This window comes from Aquarana catesbeiana, linkage group LG03 (genome assembly GCF_042186555.1).
Source record: "Aquarana catesbeiana isolate 2022-GZ linkage group LG03, ASM4218655v1, whole genome shotgun sequence".
NCBI classification, from domain to species: Eukaryota; Metazoa; Chordata; class Amphibia; order Anura; family Ranidae; genus Aquarana; species Aquarana catesbeiana.
This window is the reverse complement of record NC_133326.1, coordinates 538,825,777-538,840,685: the sequence shown is the minus strand read 5'-3', so window position 1 is coordinate 538,840,685 and position 14,909 is coordinate 538,825,777.

The window sequence follows — 14,909 nt, the reverse complement described above, 5'->3', positions numbered from 1 at the left end:
ACTGTGCCACTGTATTCTGACAGCGGGACTCCTTCTCTGTCATAATAGACTGCTCAGCAGCTGCAGCCCAATTGCTACAGTCGCTGATCAGAGAAAAATATTCCAACAAGCCCATTTGAAGAAGTTGATTATATAAATTACATTACTTTTCTAATAAATTGCTGCAAGTCTAGACGGCTTTATTCTAAGTGACAAGTTTCCTTTAAAGCTGAAGTTTAATCTGCTTATGTTTTGCCTTCCTTGGTTCCTCCATCACCACCTCATCAACATGCTAATGACATTTTTGAAAAGCAACTTTTTGTTTTTATTACATACCTCATTTTAGACCCCAGTGACGTCATGACTGGGACTTTGTGCTTCTCTGTGCAAGCCGCAGCGAAAAATGGGCATGGTGTACGTGAATAGTGGGCATGGCTTACATGGGCGTGAATCAAAGGGGGTGTGGTTAGAGTCTGAGATGAATGAGGGATGGAGAGGGAAAGGAGGGGAGAGGGATGGAGGGACAGCAGGCCCAGATAGTACACAAGAATGGAAATATGTGTATTCTAGAAAGTTTAACAATCAGCAGATAAAGATACTCCAAACACCTGGTGTTAGCACTTCAATCATCCCGGCACCATGGTTGTTATGGTGTCAGGATGATTGAAGTGCATTATTTCTATTATTACATTGTAATATAAAATGAAATCATTCAACTCACCATAATGCTGAATCAGTGGGAGCCCTGAGCGTGTCACCTGCCACGTCGCCTGCCACCAGCCGTCCGTCCTTGCATCAGGTGTCCCAGCAGAGTCCGTCTTTGCATCAGGTGTCCCAGCAGAGTCCGTCCTTGCATCAGGTGCCCCCAGCGGAGCCCCCCTTACATCAGATGTCCCCAGCGGAGCCCCCCTCACATCAGGAGTCCCCAGCGGAGCCCCCCCTCACATCAGGAGTCCCCAGCGGAGCCCCCCTCACATCAGGTGTCCCTAGCGGCGCCCCCCTCACGACCAGGAGTCCCCAGCAGAGCCCCCCCTCACACCAGGAGTCCCCAGCAGACCCCCCTCACACCAGGAGTTCCCAGCGGAGCCCCCACACACATCAGGAGTCCCCAGCGGAGCCCCCCTCACATCAGGAGTCCCCAGCGGAGCCCCCCTCACATCAGGAGTCCCCAGCGGAGCCCCCCTCACATCAGGAGTCCCCAGCGGAGCCCCCCCTCACATCAGGAGTCCCCTGCGGAGCCCCCCTCACATCAGGAGTCCCCAGCGGAGCCCCCCTCACATCAGGAGTCCCCAGCGGAGCCCCCCTCACATCAGATGTCCACAGCGGAGCCCCCCTTACACCAGGAGTCCCCAGCAGAGCCCCTACTCACATCAGATGTCCCCAGCGGAGCCCCCCCTCACATCAGGAGTCCCCACCGGAGCCCCCCCTCACATCAGGTGTCCCCAGCGGAGCCCCCCTCACATCAGATGTCCCCAGCGGAGCCCCCCTCACATCAGATGTCCCCAGCAGAACACCCCTTACATCAGGAGTTCCCAGCAGAGCCCCCCTCACATCAGGAGTCCCCAGCGGAGCCCCCCTCACATCAGGAGTCCCCAGCGGAGCCCCCCCTCACATCAGGTGTCCCTAGCGGAGCCCCCCTCACACCAGGAGTCCCCAGCGGAGCCCCCCCTCACACCAGGAGTCCCCAGCGGAACCCCCCTCACACCAGGAGTCCCCAGCGGAGCCCCCACTCACATCAGGAGTCCCCAGCGGAGCCCCCCTCACACCAGGAATCCCCAGCGGAGTCCCCCTCACATCAGGAGTCCCCAGCGGAGCCCCCCTCACATCAGGAGTCCCCAGTGGACCCCCCCTTACATCAGGAGTCCCCTGTGGAGCCCCCCTCACATCAGGTGTCCCCAGTGGAGCCCCCCTCACATCAGTAGTCCCCAGTGGAGCCCCCCTCACATCAGGAGTCCCCAGTGGAGCCCCCCCTCACATCAGGTGTCCCCAGTGGAGCCCCCCCTCACACCAGGAGTCCCCAGCGGTGCCCCCCCTTACCTCAGGTGTCCTAGTAGGAGGATACTGTCTCCCTCCACTGGCCGCATGGTTACACTAGAACCCCCACCCCTTTCCATAACAGACCAGCAGCGGGGCGGGGGGTAGGCGGGGCGAGGCGGAGCAGGGCGGAGGGTGGGCGGCGACGCAGGAGCTCTGTCTAGCCCCCCCAGCTGTCTTCCTGGTCTTCTTAAAAATGGCGGCCAGTGGAGACAATGTCCTCTAGCGGCGGCAGGCGGCGGCGAAAACTGTGAAGAACCGGATTTCTCGGGACAATTCCCGGGAAACAATAACACCAAAGTGTCAGAGCGCTCCCCTCCCACCTCCTCTCCTTGTTGTGTACAGTGGCGTTGGCACTGTCTTTGCTACGGGGAGGCGGGGGGTGCAGCCTGCCAGTGAACACATGCAGCTGCGCTGTGACAAGGGAGAGGCGAGCTGCGGGATGTCAGCGTATCTCCCCTGCCCCCCCCCCCTTTCTCCTGTCAGCAGTAGAGAAGAGAAAGCTCGGTTTGCTTCCCTCCCCATTGGCCACAGCAGAGGGCCATTTAGAAGAGGCTAGTGGAGCATCATGGGACATGTAGTCCCAGAAGATTGTCAGCCCCATTGTTGTCCACAGGCAGCCGACTTCAGCCCCCAGCATGCACTCTGCTGTGGGGGGGAAAGATTGAAAGCCTGGAACCCAGGAAGAAGCTGAGTGACTACTACAGGAAAAAGAGAGGACTGTGCTGTGGGAAGCCAGAGAGAGAGCCACGCTGTAGTGTACCCGCACCACCAGAGAGAGAGAGTGCCATGCTGTACCCACACCACCATAGAGCGCCACGCTGTACCCACACCACCAGAGAGAGAGATACTATGCTCTAGTGCTGGGGGAAGCCAGAGAAAGAGCCATGCTGTAGTGTACCTGCACCACCAGAGAGAGTGCCACGCTGTACCCACACCACCAGAGAGAGAGCGCCATGCTGTACGTGCACCACCAGAGAGAGAGAGAGCGCCACGCTGTACCCACACCACCAGAGAGAGAGAGATACTATGCTGTACCCACACCACCAGAGAGAGAACGCCACGCTGTACCCGCACCACCAGAGAGAGCACCACGCTGTACCCCCACCAGAGAGAGAGAGAGCCACACTGTACCCGCACCACCAGAGAGAGAGCCACGCTATACATGCACCACCAGAGAGAGAGTGATTCGCTGTACCCGCACCACCAGAGAGAGAGCCACGCTATACATGCACCACCAGAGAGAGAGTGATTCGCTGTACCCACACCACCAGAGAGAGAGCCACTCTGTACCCGCATCACCAGAGAGAGCGCCACGCTGTACCCACACCACCAGAGAGAGATTGCCACGCTGTACCCCACCACCAGAGAGAGAGCCACGCTGTACCCGCACCACCAGAGAGAGCACCATGCTGTACCTGCACCACTAGAGAGAGCGCCACGCTGTACCCCTACCACCAGAGAGAGAGCACTTTGCTGTACCCACACCACCAGAGAGAGAGAGAGAGACACGCTGTACCCACACCACCAGAGAGAGAGCCACGCTGTACCCACACCACCAGAGAGAGCACCACGCTGTACCTGCACCAGCAGAGAGAGAGCGCCACGCTGTACCCGCACCACCAGAGAGCCACGCTGTACCCCCAGCACCAGAGACAGAGCACCACGCTGTACCCGCACCACCAGAGAGATAGCCATGCTGTACCTGCACCACCAAAGAGAGGGAGCGCCATGCTGTACCCACACCACCAGAGTGCGAGCCACTCTGCTGCCAGCACCACCAGAGAGGGAGCCACACTACCCAGCACCACTAAAGAGCCACGCTGTACCAGCACCACCAGTGAGAGAGCCACACTGCTGCCCAGTGCCACCAGAGAGGGAGCCATGCTGCTGCCAGCACCACCAGAGAGGTAGTCACACTGCCCAGCACCATTATAGAGGCTTGCTGTACCAGCACCACCAGGGAAAGCGCCACACTGCTGCCCAGTGCCACCAGAGAGGGAGCCATGATGCTGCCATCACCGCCAGAGAGAAAGCCACGCTGCTGCCCAGCACCAGCAGAGAGAGGGCCACACTGCTGCTCAGCACCAGCAGAGAGAGGGCCACGCTGCGGCCCAGTACCACCAGAGAGAGAGCCACACTGCTGCCCAGTACCACCAGAGAGAGAAAGACTGAGCCACTGCCAGGGTACAGACATGCTACACCCAGAGTCGCCCTGGGTAACCCAGAGTGAGCAAACTCCTAGCCAGGGGGATCACTGCTGCAGTTTCACTGGGTCTGGTAAGAGGGCCTGTTGGCCACTATTCATTACTGCTCCTAGGGACTGAGCAATTGGAAAGTTCCTAACCTGCTATCCTCTAGGCCAAGGGTCTTCAAACTATGGCCCTCCAGTTGTTCAAGAACTACAAATCCCATCATGCCTAGCCATGTCTGTGAATGTCAGAGTTTTACAATGCCTCATGGGATGTGTAGTTCCGCAACAGCTGGAGGGCCGTAGTTTGAGGATCCCTGCTCTAGGCCTTAATAGACAGCAGCAACATGTGCCAATGAGCTCCAATGCTGGGCTGCTGGCTGGGCTGCCGGCCCAAAAATAGGGGGGGGGGGACACCATGTTTTACTGTACCAGGTGACACAAACCCTAGTGATGCCACTGCTTGTGTGTCTCACACACCGCACAAGCTTTGGTCTGTAATGCCCGCTGGCGCTGTAACAAAGTCCTGCCTCCTGTGAGAGAGGCAGAACACTGATCCAATGCAATATCATAGCATATGATGGGCACTGATAAGGCTGCATTTGGTGGGCACTGGTAGGCACTGGTAGGCTGCAATTGGTGGGCACTGACAGGCTGCATTTGGTGGGCGCTGGTAGGCTGCATTTGGTGGGCACTGGTAGGCTGCATCTGATGCATTGATCTCTTGTATCATTTCCGCAGTCTCTGACCATCTCTTGTATCATGTCCGCAATCACTGACCATCTCTTGTATCATGTCCTCAGTCTCTGACCATCTCTTGTATCATGTCCTCAGTCTCTGACCATCTCCTGTACTATGTCTGCAGTCTCTGACCATCTTCTGTACTATGTCTGCAGTCTCTGACCATCTCTTGTATCATGTCCTCAGTCTCTGACCATCTCCTGTACTATGTCTGCAGTCTCTGACCATCTTCTGTACTATGTCTGCAGTCTCTGACCATCCCTGGTACTATGTCTGCAGAATGTCTGGGGGCTCTTTTTAACACACTCTCTAACAGGAGTCCTCTCTGTATACATTAGGTCCAGGTCCCATGCGTGTACTCTCTTCCTGTATTTTGTTTATTGTTAAGAGATCATAGGAGGATCCCAAAGCAATGGAGACTCCTAAGGGGAGTATCTCTGTGTTTGAGTCGTTGCCATAGAAACATTTGTAAAGGGGAGGAGTTAGTAAGATGACCACGCACAATGCTATTCCTCACTATTGCCCAAAAGCCAGGCACAAGGTAGATTCACGCAGCCAGGTGCATACACACACACACACTTCCGCTTGTGTCTTCAATGATCAGTCTAGGGGTTTTGTTTTTTTGTTGTTTTATTTTTGGAGAACTTGGATAGGGAAGGGGATTTAGTGGAATACTCCAGAATTAAAACTATTCACACTTGTGGACCTCTAATGCAGCGTACACACGACCGGACTTTACGGCATACTTGGTCCGGCGAACCAGAGTCCGTCGGACAATTCGATCGTGTGTGGGCTCCAGCGGACTTTTTTTCCCCAAAAGTTTGACAGACCTAGAAATGAAACATGTTTCAAATCTTTTTGACGGACTCGAGTCCGGTCGAAAAGTCCGCTCGTCTGTATGCTAGTCCGACGGACAGAAACCGACGCTAGGGCAGCTATTGGCTACTGGATATGAACTTCCTTGTTTTAGTCCGGTCGTATGTCATCACATACGAATCAGTCGGACTTTGGTTGATCATGTGTAGGTAAGTCCGTTCATTTGGAAAGTCCGTCGTAAAGTCCGTCGAAAAGTCCGCAGGACAAAGTATGCCGTAAAGTCCAGTCGTGTGTACGCGGCATAACTGATCACTCGGTTAAGCTCTGGTGAAGTCCTTGCTGAATGCAGATAGCAGATTTCTCCTTGGCAGTAGCAACAAAGTAGTTCAGGATTAAGCAAAGCTCCATTAGTAGTAGTAGAAGGGCAAAGCTCCTCCAATACGAGCCAGTTATGGCAGACTATTTTGCAGTCCAAAAGTAGCAGAACTGAGCGAAGCACTATGCAAATGAACCAGCTCTTCAGAACACTGGCCAGCATTCCCTTGTTCAGTCCCTCAGCTGACTCTATATCACACCAGAAGGGGTTAAAAGCACAAATCTTTGGATCATTTAGATTGTCTGTACAATCAGAGTTTGGCTAGTAATGATCATGGAGGACTCCCAAGCTCATCACTACCACCACTCCCAGCTGTTGATCCCACAAGAGTTACAGCATTTCCAGTCTTGAGCCACATGGGTGAGTCACATGCTTCTCTATACTCAGAAATATGAGATACAGTATTTCCTTCAGCATCTCTAGCTGTGTTTTGGTCAGAAATTGACAACAATGGATGATGACACTGGGTCTACAGTGCCTTGAAAAAGTATTCATACCCTTTGAAATTTTCCACATTTTGTCATGTTACAACCAAAAAGAAAGTATTTTATTGGGATTGCATGTGGTAGACCAACACAAAGTGATGCATAATAGTGAAGTACACCTGTGTGTAATTTAATCTCAGTATAAATACAGCTGTTCTGTGAAGCCCTCAGAGATTTGTTAGAGAACCTTGGTGAACAAACAGCATCATCAAGGCCAAGGAATACATCAGACAGGTCAGGGATAATGTTGTGGAAAACTATAAACCAGGCTTAGGTTATAAAAAAATATCCCAAGCTATAAACATCTCATGGAGCACTGTTCAATTCATCATCCGAAAATGGAAAGAGTATGGCACAACTGCAAACCTACCAAGACATGGCCGTCCTCCTAACCTGACAAGCCAGGCAAGGAGAGCATTAATCAGAGAAGCAGCCAAGAGGCCCATGGTAACTCTGGAGGAGCTGCAGAGATCCACAGCTCAGATTGGGGAATCTGTCCACAGGACAACAATTAGTTGTGCACTCCACAAATCTGGCCTTTATTGAAGAGTGGCAAGATGAAAGCCATTATTGATAGAAAGCCATAAGAAGTCCCATTTGCAGTTTGTGAGAAGCCATGTGGGGGACACAGCAAATATGTAGAAGAAGGTGCTCTGGTCAGATGAGACCAAAATTGAACCTTTTGGTCTAAAAGCAAAACACTATGTGTGGCGGAAAACTGAAACTGCAAATCACCCTGGGCACACCATCCCCACCGTGAAACATGGTGGTGGCAGCATCATGTTGTGGGGATGCTTTTCTTCAGCAGGGCAGGGAAGTTGGTCAGAGTTGATGGGGAGATGGATGGAGCCAAATACAGGGCATTCTAATGCCGCGTACACACGACCGGACTTTATGGCATACTTTGTCCTACGGACTTTTCGACGGACTTTCCGAATGAACGGACTTGCCTACACACGATCAACCAAAGTCCGACGGGTTCGTACGTGATGACTAAAACAAGGAAGTTCATAGCCAGTAGCCAATAGCTGCCCTATTTTCATTTTTTTGTCCGTCGGACTAGCATACAGACGAGCTGACTTTTCGACCGGACTCAAGTCCGTCAAAAAGATTTGAAACATGTTTCATTTCTAGGTCCGTCAAACTTTTGGGGGAAAAAAAGTCCGCTGGAGCCCACACACGATCGAATTGTCCGACGGACTCTGGTTCGCCAGACCAAGTATGCCATAAAGTCCGGTCGTGTGTACGCGGCATTAGAAGAAAATGTGTTATGCCGTGTACACACAACCGAACTTTACGGCATACTTTGTCCTGCGGACTTTTCGACGGACTTTACGACGGACTTTCCGAATGAACGGACTTGCCTACACGACCAACCAAACGACGGATTCGTACGTGATGACGTACGACCGGACTAAAACAAGGAAGTTCATAGCCAGTAGCCAATAGCTGCCCTAGCGTCGGTTTTTGTCCGTCGGACTAGCATACAGACGAGCGGACATTTCGACCGGACTCGAGTCCGTCAAAAAGATTTGAAACATGTTTCATTTCTAGGTCCGTCAAACTTTTGGGGAAAAAAAGTCCGCTGGAGCCCACACACGATCGAATTGTCCCGAGGACTCCGGTTCGCCGGACCAAGTATGCTGTAAAGTCCAGTCGTGTGTACCCAGCATTAGAGTCTGCAAAGAACTTCAGACTGGGGTGGAAGTTCACCTTCCAGCAGGACAACGACCCTAAGCTGTAGTGATATAGTATAGTGGGTAGATAATTAAGTAATCTTCCACAGCAACCCAATTCTTCCAGAGAGATGCACTTTATTGACTTCCAACACAGAACAAAGTCTTGCAACAGATGATAAAATCCAACAGAGTAAATATGACAACGCTAGTAAATATACTAGCCTTCAGAGTCCCATGTTTCCTAGACCTGTGCATTCATAATCACAGAGAGTGAATAGACTGAACGCCAGGTTATAGTCCCTATACACTGAATGGCCGTTTCCATTAGGCCTTTGATCTGCTTCTGTCTTTCAGAGTGACAGGCAATGACCCTAGCCCTAAACAGCCTCAGTCATAAACTGCCCTAATTTGCATTCTTGCATATTAACAATAACATAGCCCAGAGTCACTATCTGCCCCCTTTGATATGTGGAGTAAATCTTGTTTGGCCACTTCCCCTTTGATCAACAAGTCCCCTTTGATATGTGTAATTGAGTTGGCTCGGACAATTCAACCATTGTCAACTGAAATCTGGCCTGGTCAATCTTGTACTGTATGTGTACCTATATATATATATATATATAATAATAATATAAAATCTCACATAAATCTACCAACATATTACAACATATACCCCTACTGGGGTCGGTTCTAACTACTAGAACTGACCCATAAATCAAACAACAAAAAAATATCATTATGATTTAAGGTACTGAATGCTTTACAATGGCTCATATAAAATATGAAGTTGAAACTGGTTACATCTCTCTTCACCAACCTCGAAAATATCCCCATGAAACATAATTTAACTTTTAGACCATGACTGGAAAAGCATTTGGTAAACATCAGTGGCCCATATAGTTGTTAGGCCTTATTATATCACATCAAGATCTTGAATATTGCGCAAAGATGAGCTGATGTCACAGTCAATTCTTCGGTCTGACTTCATCACATCTCTCACCATCTTACTGAAAGTAAACTTGGTATGCTCTAGGAGCTCCAATCCACATAAGTCCAGGATTCTCTCATCTCCAGGCTTAAGCTTTTCATTTTTAAAGATGCTTTTACACAAACATTCTACTTTCATCTTTATAATAAGAAGAGCCATCAATGTACCAGCACTCACTTTCAAGGTCAAAAGGTTTGGATACGGCAGTAAAAACTCTGTGCTGCAAACTATTTCCTTGCACTTCACATTCATGAGCTTAAAGCTGTAGTCCATCTTGCAAGCTTTTTACAATTCACATATGCTTCTTTCCATTTCATATTTGAGCAATGATGACCTGTTGTGTACCTGTCAAGTACCAGAATTTGTTGATTGCCAGCCACAATTTTCTTTTTATAAATTACCTTCAATAGAGCAGTTACTTGGATCATTCAGTCCATAATTCCACCTGAATGGGACCACAAGATGGTTTAGATAGTATCAGCTGTGTTTATCAGATCATGTGTCCAGACAAGGCGGCAAGAGCCGATTGGCTGCTCCTCTGACAGGGGGGGGGTCTTTGCCGATTGTTTATCAGCGCAGCCCCCCCCCCCCCCGGGATGCCCACACTGGACCACCAGGGACGCCACCAGGACCACCAGGGATGTCACCACCAGGTATGCTACCCTAGACCACCAGGGATGCCAATCAATACCCACAATGGATGCCAATCAGTGCCCACAATCAGGCATTATTGTTTGGCACTGATTGGCATCCATCCGTACGTCTATTAGTGTACATCAGTGACACCTATCAGTGCCCATCCATGCCCATAGTGCCACCTATCAGTGCCCATCTGTGTCGCCTATCAGTGCCCATCCGTGCCACCTATCAGTGCCCATCCATGCCGCCTATCATTGCCGATCTGTGCTGCCTTTCAGTGCCCATCAGTGCCACCTACGTGTACTCATCAGTGCTGCATATCAGTGCCACCTATCAGTGCCCATCAGTGCTGCCTATCAGTGCCCCATCAGTGCCGCATATTAGTGCCCATCATCAGTGCCACCTCATTGGTGCCACCTCATTGGTGCCAATCAGTGCAGCCTTATCAGTGCCCGTCAGTGCAGTACCATCAGTGAAGGAGAAAACGTACTTATTTACAAAGTTTCGTAACAGAAACAAAAAAGACTTTTTTTTTTTTCAAAATTTTCGGTCTTATTTTTATTTGTTTAGCAGAAAATAAAATTTCCAGAGGTGATCAAATACCACCAAAAGAAAGCTCTATTTGTGGAAACAAAATGATAAAAATTTAGTTTTGGTACAGTGTTATATGACCGCGCAATTGTCATTCAAAGTGCAACAGCGCTGAAAGCTGAAAATTGGTCTGGGCAGGAAGGTGGATAAGTGCCCTGTATTGAAGTGGTTAAAGTAGAAGTCCAGTCTAAGCTTAACCACTTCAGCACCGGAACGATTTACCCCATTGCTGACCAAGCCCTTTTTTTGTGTTACGGCACTGCTTTGCTTTAACTGATAATTGCGCGGTTGTGCAAAGTTGTACCCAAACAAAATTGACGTCCTTCTTTTCCCACAAATAGAGCTTTCTTTTGGTGGTATTTGATCACCTCTGCAGTTTTTATTTTTTGCGCTATAAACAAAAAAAGAGCAACAATTTTGAAAATAAAGCAATATTTTTTACTTTTTGCTATATTTATCCCCCAAAAATATATAAAAAAACTAACTCAGCATGTTCTAACTGTAGGGGGCATGGACTTACTAGAATATGACAGAGATCACTGCTCCCGATCACTGGGAGCAGTAGATCCCTGTCATGTTGCTAGGCAGAACAGGGAAGTCCCTTGTTTACATAGGCATCTCTCCGTTCTGCCTCTCCATGCCACGATCACGGGCCACCGGCAGACATCGAGTCCACGAGATCTGCTAGCTGCGGATGATGCAGCGAGGTACGGGTATGTTGTTTTGCGCACCTGTGCCGCTTTGCCGACGTATATCCGCGTGAGCTGGTCAGCAAGTGGTTAAAGTGACTGTAAAGGTTTGATTAAAAAAAAAAAAAAAAACAAGTTATACTTACCTGCTCTGTGCAAGCATTTTCTAGGGTCCCCTGGCGGCACTCCTGGCTTCTCCTCTTTGGCAAGTGCCCCCACGGAGAGTCATTTTCCATAGGGGGCACATGTGCGGGCGCGCTCCCGAGTCCTGCTGCTGCATTCATTGACACAGACAGCAGGACTCCACTCCGCCCCCCATGTCACTGGATTTGATTAACAGCAGCGGGAGACATGGCTCCTCCTGCTATCAATCTATCCAGTGAGGACCCAAGACAGCGGCTGGAGCTGCTGGGCTCGTGCTCGTCACTGCAACGATCCGGTTAAGGCAAAAAAAAGGAGGGCTCTGGGGGGCATCTGCAGCACAGAAGGTTTTTCATCTTAATGTATAGAATGCATTAAGGTGAAAAACCCTGAGACTTTACAACTCCTTTTAATGGTTAAATTCACTTTTTTTATGAATTCCAGCTTCCTATGTACCAATATACCATTAATGTTCATCTGTTGCAGGTCAGTAAAAGCTTTCTCTATATTTTAGGGCAGGCTTTACCTCAGCCTTCTGTTTGTTCTATAGCAAACTCCTCTATTACATCCTGGTAAATGTCCTGTGGCATGTGAAACTTCAAAATAATGCAGTATATACCTGTTTACAGAGCGCTGATCGGCACTCACATGACCCGCCGCCTCTCTCCACTCTCAGCCTGACAGCTGCAGTGGGCGGGGCCGAGGATCCCCCGCTGACGTCAGTTAGGTGGGGAGGAGGAGAGAGGCAGTGAGTCATGTGAGCTCCGATTGGTGCTCTGTAAACGGGTATATACTGCATTATTTTAATAAGACACAGGGGCACTTTAAATAAATAAACAGAGAGGATGCAGTAAAAAATGTACAGTAATTTGAGCAGCATGAGCAGAGGGGGCAGGCATGGACACGGAGCTGACAGGCAGGGAGGGGAGGGGGTAGAGGATGGAGGGTAACACAAAGGAGGGCACAGGCAAGAGGGGATGACGGAGGCACGTAAACTGACCACAGTGTCAGGGCTCAGCAGCCATAATACACCGTGGTCAGTTTACAAGGGGGAGGGCAGAACCAGGCAGGATCAGCCAGGTATTATTGGGGGCCAACAGGCACTGTGCTGTAAGCAATGCTTTAAAGGAACAGGATCTTTATTTATTTTTTTAGGTTAACAAACACTTTAAAAACACACCCTGCACCTGCCCTCCCCTTCCAAGAGAATGCTCCCACCTGCCTCTGTACTTACGTGTAGTCATTATCAGTGAGCATCATTCTCTCTGAATACACAGCCAGTGTCTTCCTCCACTGATCGATAATTTTGTATGTTACCTTTATCTTGCATAGATCGTTCATTTGATAGAGTGTGCAGGAGTTAAGTGATCACATAACAGCCCATGTGGAGCAGAGCTGTAGTATTAAAAGACAGGAAAGGTGTGTCTCTGGAAGTCTGTAAAGCTCACCATACACTATACAATCTGATTGTACAATTTCCTATAGATCTACCCTAAACTACAGTGGTGAAAAAAAATAATTTTATCCCCTGCAGATTTTGGAAGTTTGCCCACTTACAAAGAAATTAAGGGTCTATAACTGTTATCAATGGTGTATTTTAAATTATAGAGACAGAATATCAGTGGCGGCTGGTGCCTGAGGATTTCGGGAGGACACGGGCGGGACCCTCCAGGTTCCTCACTCACCCTATGGCCGGAGCCCACCAGCGGTCACGGCTCCCCTGGTGCCCAGTGCCACGACTTTTGTGTTGACCTGGCTTTCTTTCCGGGGTTCTGGGTCTTAGGCCTCCTGTCCTGATTGGCCGGGGCGGGAAGCTGGAAGCCGATGGTGAGTGTTGATTTGTTGGTATCACAGGGTGAGAGGGTCCAGGGCGAAGTGTTCTGCACCCCAAGGGAATATGAAATAGGCCAATTGTGGCCTTGGGCTCTGGTCACGTGCTTGTGAGGGGTGACGGACCTGGTAGAGACCTGTTGGTCCGGAATCCCGCACAGTGCATGGCCACACACATGGAAAGATTGATTGTTGGATGAATGATGGTATGACTAACATTTTTTAACTTTGAGATGTTAAAGGCTGTCAGTCATATTGTTAGTTATTTAGAATGGATCATTTTGATGTTTGACTGTGCAGGCTAGGGGAGCAGATTGTGCGGGCTGGGGGGGGGCGGCGCCCCTGCACCCCTTGTCGATCGGCCACCACTGCAGATTATCAACCAAAAATCCAGAAAAAACAAATGATACAAATGTTATAAATCGAGTTGCAGTTCAGTGAGTAAAAGAAGTATTTGATACCCAAGCAAAACTTGACTTAGTACTTGGTGTAGAAACCCTTGTTGGCAAGCACAGAGGTAAGACGTTTCTTGTAGTTGGTGACCAGGTTTGCACACATCTCAGGAAAGATTTTGGTCCACTCTTCTTTACAGATCTTCTCTAAATCCTTAAGGTTTCTTGGCTGTCACTTGGCAACTTGAAGTGTCAGCTCCCTCCATACATTTTCTATAGGATTAAGGTCTGAAGTTTGGCTAGGCCACTTCATGAGCTTAATGTGTTTCTTCTTGAGCCACTCTTTTGTTGCCTTGGCAGTATGTTTTGGTTCATTGTCTTGCTGGAAGAATGTGCCCTATTCTGTGATGCAGTAAGGGAGTGCATGATGGGATAGGAAGTTTTCTGGATGCATACGTCCCAACATTTTGCCACACCTCCCAACATTTTGTCAAGGGGTGTGGCAGACCTGCCACACCCCCTTAAGGGAGAAGTAACCAAAAAAAAGGTTAATTAAATCCACAAGGGCTTTTTTACCACTACTATTCCTTTATTTTGGCATTTAAAATTTACAATTGCAGCAATTTAGAATTTGGATGAAAAGTTTAGCACCAGGAAGCACTTTTCAAAAGATAACAACTATATAGATCAGACCAAAATGAGGAACAAATGAGGGGGAAAGAGGGACAGAGGGACATTGCTCCAAATCAGGGACAGTCCCTCTAAATCAGGGACAGTTGGGAGCTGTGCTGGATGGTCACATGATGCTACAAGAAGTCAGGTCTCAGATGCATTTTGGAAACCAAGAAGGTGCAGATTCAAATCTGCCATGGACTAGGTAGGTGACAGGTAAACAAATTGGGGTGGCTTGGTCAGAAAAGGCTTCTATTTATTATGAAAAGTGAAATTCTGTTTCAATAGTATTTATTGAAAAGGTTTTAAAGATGTTAGAGCGGTAGACATAAACATACAAAAATAAGGCCTACATTCAGACTGGCTTGATTTATCAGAAAATTAATAAAGTTCAACCCACTACGCGTAAAGTGTTAACTTGGGAATTACGATAATAATAAACCATGGAAATACATACTGACAGTCACAAAATCTGAATTGTGAAATTCTGCCTGAAAAGGTCCAACTCCCATTCTAAGAACCTATACTAACTAGTCTGTATAGGAAAGATGTGTATACTTACCTAATCTATGGTCCGGTCACGTGATAGACATCTTTCCTTTACAGGGTAGTTGGTATAGGACTTAGAATAAGGGTGGGAGCAGGATTAAAGGGGCTGTAAAGGTT